The sequence below is a fragment of the Bos indicus x Bos taurus genome, chromosome 6, assembly GCF_003369695.1.
Source record: "Bos indicus x Bos taurus breed Angus x Brahman F1 hybrid chromosome 6, Bos_hybrid_MaternalHap_v2.0, whole genome shotgun sequence".
In the NCBI taxonomy this organism is placed as follows: Eukaryota; Metazoa; Chordata; class Mammalia; order Artiodactyla; family Bovidae; genus Bos; species Bos indicus x Bos taurus.
In genome coordinates, this window is record NC_040081.1 from 68586790 (window position 1) to 68592394 (window position 5605).

Here is a 5605-nt window from a genome sequence, read left to right on the forward strand (position 1 = left end):
GTTAAATGCATGGCTGAAGTAACAGGCAAAGCTGTAGTCACTGTTCAGGCTCCAAGTCTCTCTGTTTCTGGAACTTTCTTTGAAGGATGGCCATTTAAAGTGCTCTTTTTATGTTTATCCACTATGTATTTGGAGTGGGGTCTGCATTAGCTCATGGGCTTCCCTAGTGACTCAAAGAAAAAGAATCCTCCTACAACTCAGGAGACCTGGGTTTCATCCCTGGGTCAGGAATATCCCATGGAGAAGGAAATGGCAACCCACTCCAGTATTCTTGCCTGGGAAATCCCATGGACAGAGGAGCCTGGTGGGCTACCGTCCTTGGGATCACCAGATGTGGACACGACTGAATGAGTAAACCACCCACTGCATTAGCTCAGGAGTCAGATTGTCTGGGCTCTAACTCTAGCTCCACTAGATACTAGCTGCATGACCCAGGACAAGTTACTGCACCTCTCTGGGTCTCTGTTTCCTCATTTTTAAAATGGGAGGAAAAAAATGAGAAATTTCTGGTAAAGATTAAATGTCTGAAGCACTTGGAACAGGGTATGGAACTGGGTATCAGCGAGTACATTTTTTATTAGTAATATGTTATCAGAAGTACCTCTCTTAGATATATTATATCAAACCCTTGCAAAATTATTATCCAATTGTTAAGTTAAAAAAAATCTCATTTGAAGAAAAAAGCTAAGAATGTCTCTTCTGTTCTAGCTTGGGTTTTGCCTTTTCCAGAAGCCAGTGAATACTGTTGGTTTAATAGGGGGATGCAGAGGCTAAGAACTAAGCACTGTTGGGAATAAGATTTCCATAGGTTTATTATCCCCAACTAACTTCAGAATATCAATGTTTGTTTGATAATTTTAGATACACATCTTTATTGACTTTGTTGAACTTTTATTTATTTTTTTAAGCAAGGGATGGCTTAGTAAAATATAATTTTAGACAATCAAAATGACAAGGTATAAGAAGGGATGACTGACCTCTGTAATCAGATTGGGCAAAGCTATGGTTTTTCCAGTAGTCATGTATGGATGTGAGAGTTGGACTATAAAGAAAGCTGAGCGCTGAAGAATTGATGCTTTTGAACTGTGGTGCTGGAGAAGATTCTTGAGAGTCCCTTGGACTGCAAGGAGATCCAACCTGTTAATCCTAAAGGAAATCAGTCCTGAATATTCATTGGAATGACTGATGCTGAGGCTGAAACTCCAATACTCTGGCCACCTGATGTGAAGGGCTGACTCACTGGAAAAGACCCTGATGCTGGGAAAGATTGAGGGCAGGAGGAGAAGGGGACGACAGAGGATGAGATGGTTGGATGGCATCACTGACTCAATGGACATGAGTTTGGGTAGACTCCAAGAGTTGGTGATGGACAGGGAGGCCTGGCATGCTGTGGTTCATGGGGTGGCAAAGAATCAGACATGACTGACTGACTGAGTGACTTAGCTTTGACTGATCAAAGCTAAGAAATGCCTTTTGTGTGGTGTGATAAGCTTGGTTCCACTCTCTCCATGAAACAATGACTATCATTTACTCAACAGCTTCGGAAGTCAATCTTTCCTTCAATAGGGTTTTCCTATACAGTCACTGGGCTGCAGTCTATGGGGTCACACAGAGTCAGACATGACTGAAGCAACTTAGCAGCAGCAGCAGCATACAGTCGCTAGATGTGTTCCTGCTAATATCATGGCTCTGATCTACATACTGTGCTTCTTCTCTAGATTTTAAGAACTTGACTCTCATATTTCCTTTGGTATCCTTGTTGCATCTGTAGTAGTTAATTCCCTTTACTCTAAAATGATACAAATAAAAAGCCCCCAAGTACTTAGTGTGTTCTTCTGGTGAAATAATAAATCAATGTATCTGTGAGTTCTACCAAGGATTTTATTTGATCACTATTCATTTTGCTTAGGTACTTTGCATTTTGCAATGTGGTAGAGTCTATTTAAATATATTCATTATTTTCTAGTCTCTAGCACAGCATAAAACTATAGCTATTTAAAGGGAACTCCAAAATAATTATTTTTTAAAATATCTACATTTCTATCATCCATCTATCTATATTCTAAAGAAAGAATTTGAAATAAAGATTTAGGGAAATCCTCATGGTGATTTTTGAACTGGAAATTGTAGAAAACATGTCCAGTTTCCTCATTACTTTTAATTCCCCATAATTACCAAATGCCTCCTCTATCACCTTCAGGAAGGCTTCTCAGAGTGATTAGAAGAAGACACCCTCTCTATCATACTTCAGGTTCCTACAAAAGCATGGGTCTCTTCAGGAGCTTTCTTCTCTTTCCATGGATATTTTGTCTAATACTTACTATTATAGGTTCATAATGCATCTTCACATTCTGAAGAGTAATTCTCTCATCTATCTCAGAGTTTCTTGACTCTTCTCAAACATTTATTTTTTCAATTAAACATTAGAATCAGTTTTTCAATTTCCCCAGAAATATCTAAATGGAAATTGGATTGGGATTGCAGTGAATGTATAGCTTAATGTGGAAAAATAGAAATATTTGGAATAATTTTATAATTGATGATTTGACAGAAGTTGCCCATAAAAATCATTTGAACATGCTGTCTTTTGGGAAGAGGAAAAAGTTTTTAAAATTTCTTTAGTATTTGTGGATTTAAATTTTTTATTTAATTAATTTATTTATTGCCATCCAGTATCTGAAATACCTTCCTGTTGGGGAATTCCCAACCTGTATTCATTGTAAGAGTTGAAACGATTAACACATACTTTTCTCTGTGCTCTAGCATCTAGGACCTGGAACTATGTTTTTGGCTCAGCTCATGGTACCCAGGATTTTAAGTCCGGAGCCAATTAGCAAAGAATCAGGGACATTCAAGAGAGTTGGGCTTTTTTTTTTTTTTGCATGTGGCAATGGTATGAAAAACAGCATCAAATGTTTAAGAACAATGCTTAGTGGTATCATGATATCCTTTTCAATTACGGCATGATTTACCTTTGGATCCTCTTTTTTAAAATTCATTGCTGCAGTCAGTGAATTAATATTTTATTTTGGGTATTTGCTGGCATAGTCATAAGAGACATTGGCTGGTAACTTTTCTTGCACTATCCTTTTTCACTTTTTTAAAACAAGGCAAAATTATTTTGTTGCTTGACCATAGGAACCATAACTAAATCTTCTCTTCAGATCTTTTTCATATTGAATAATTTTTAGTATTTCATATTTTTCAGAAAATTATCCCATTTAAGTTTTCAATTTTATTGGCCCAGAATATTCTTCATTCATAGAATACTCTATTTCCCTCTCTAGTGTACCTATGGTTATTATTTTATTTTCTGCCCTAATATTGGCTTGTTTATGCTTCAAAAAAGATCAGTGTAGCCGTAGGTCCATTTGGGTTTTTTTTTGGCCATGACACATGCCTTACCGGGATCTCAGTTTCCTGATCAGGGACAGAACCTAGACCAAGGCCATGAAATCCTGGAATCCTAACACTAGGCCACCAGGGAACACCCCCAGAGATCCACTGCTTTCACTTGTCTTTTCAGGAAACAAATTTTGGGTTTTATAATCTCTCCTGTTTGTCTTCTGTGAATTTCTTGCCTTGCTTCCTGTTATAACTATACAATAGCTCCCAGATCTTTCCTAGTATCTGTTGATGGATAAAGGAGTTAGCAGATTTCTGGCTTCTCAATTCTCGCAGGGAGCCCAGTTCCAGCTCTCTGCCCTGTGCAGGGCCCACTGCTTTAATTCTCGGCCCTGGGCATTAGAAGCTCAGCTCTGAAACCACTAATCCAGTCTCTCTCTCTGCAGGCTATATTGATTTAATCTCTGCATAATTCTGGGGCTGTGAGTTACTGCTTCATGTTTAGCTCCTGGAGATACCCTTTTCTTACTTTTGAGTGTGAACATGTGTGTTTTGTTTTGTTTTTTAATTTTTTGGCCATACCACGCAGCATGTGGGATCTTAGTTCCCTGACCAAGGATCAAACCCATGCCCCCTGCATTGGCAGCTCAAGAGTCTTAACCACTGGGGCTATCAGGGAAGTCTTGATGAATACATATTTTAAAATATATTTCAAAAGACATTTAGTCCATCATTTCTATGTATTTAAAGTACATCAGGATTCTGTTTTTGTCCATCATGTCAACTAGAAGTCATCCTTTTGTGTATGTGTGTTGCTAATACTTTAAATTCTCACCTGTGCTCTCATTTTTAAGAATTAACTTCATAAAAATTATTTCTGACTTAGTCCTGAAGAGCAGAGAGAGTAAGTGGTGGTTAGTACTCTTGCCTGGAAAATCCCATGGACGGAGGAGCCTGGTAGGCTGCAGTCCATGGGGTCACTAAGAGTCAGACACGACTGAGTGACTTCACTTTCACTCTTCACTTTCATGCACTGGAGAAGGAAATGGCAACCCACTCTAGTGTTCTTGCCTGGAGAATCCCAAGGACTGCGGAGCCTGGTGGGCTGCCGTCTATGGGGTCACACAGAGTCGGACACGACTGAAGCAACTCAGCAGCAGCAGCAGCAGCAGCATCTTTGGCCTTCCGAGGTGGCGCTAGTGGTAAAGAATCTGCTTCCCAATGCAGGAGATACAAGAGAAACAGTTTCGATCCCGGGGTCAGGAAGATCCCCTGGAGAAGGGAATGGCTACCCACTCCAGTATTCTTGCCTGGGAAATCCCATGGACAGAGGAGCCTGGCGGGCTATAGCCCATGGGATTGCAAAGAGTCAGACACGATTGAGCAGCTGAGCACAGCACAACATCATCTTTATCCCCAGCTGCCATACAATTACCCTCCAGACAGAGGTGGTCATTTCAGAGGGAGGCAGTGCCTCTGAGCAGCATCTCCATCTACCCTGAGAGAGGCCTGCCGAGATCCACTCTGGGAGGAGACGAGGGTGTCCAGGTAGAGGACTGACCTTATGATCATACGGTTCAGGAGTGGTTTGCACACAGGATTAGCACGGTGGGATTGTCCCCTCCCTCTGTGTCCCCTTCTGCCCTGGTCTTGCTTTGCCGGCTCAGTTTCTCCCTCCCCCACATTGAGGACAGTCCTGTCTTGATTTGCTGTTTCCTGGGTATTGGGGATCCTACACAGAGAGAATGTGTATGGGTGATAGGGCAGGAGAGGAGGGAGGAAAGAGGAAAGAGAATATAGCTTTCAAGAAACAGCGAAGCATCAAGATGCTGAAGCAGTGTCAGAGTGTGAGCAAGTAAGATCCCAGAAATGACAAGGAGGTGTGGCTGTGGCATATGACTCAGGTTCCTTTACCGATCTTGGAAAATACGATGAATAACTAGAGTTACTTTTTAGCTATTTCTGGTTTTCAGGTATTTTCCTTCAAAGGTGCTTAATGTTTAATTTGGCAATATGAGCCCCACCTTACCTCCGGGCTACAGTTGGATAACCACCCCCTTTGTTTGCTTGGGTTGTTGACTCTTATCTGTGGCTGGTTAAGCTGATTCTCCCTGTCACCCAGGGAGAAATGCCTGGTATTAGGAGTAGGGAAGCATCTTTAAGGAGCTGAGAGTAAACTGGCTCTTCCTTACTTGGCTGGCTTCTTAATTACTTACTTCTTAATTTTTATTTGGCTGGACTTTCCAGTGAGGCTGAAGAT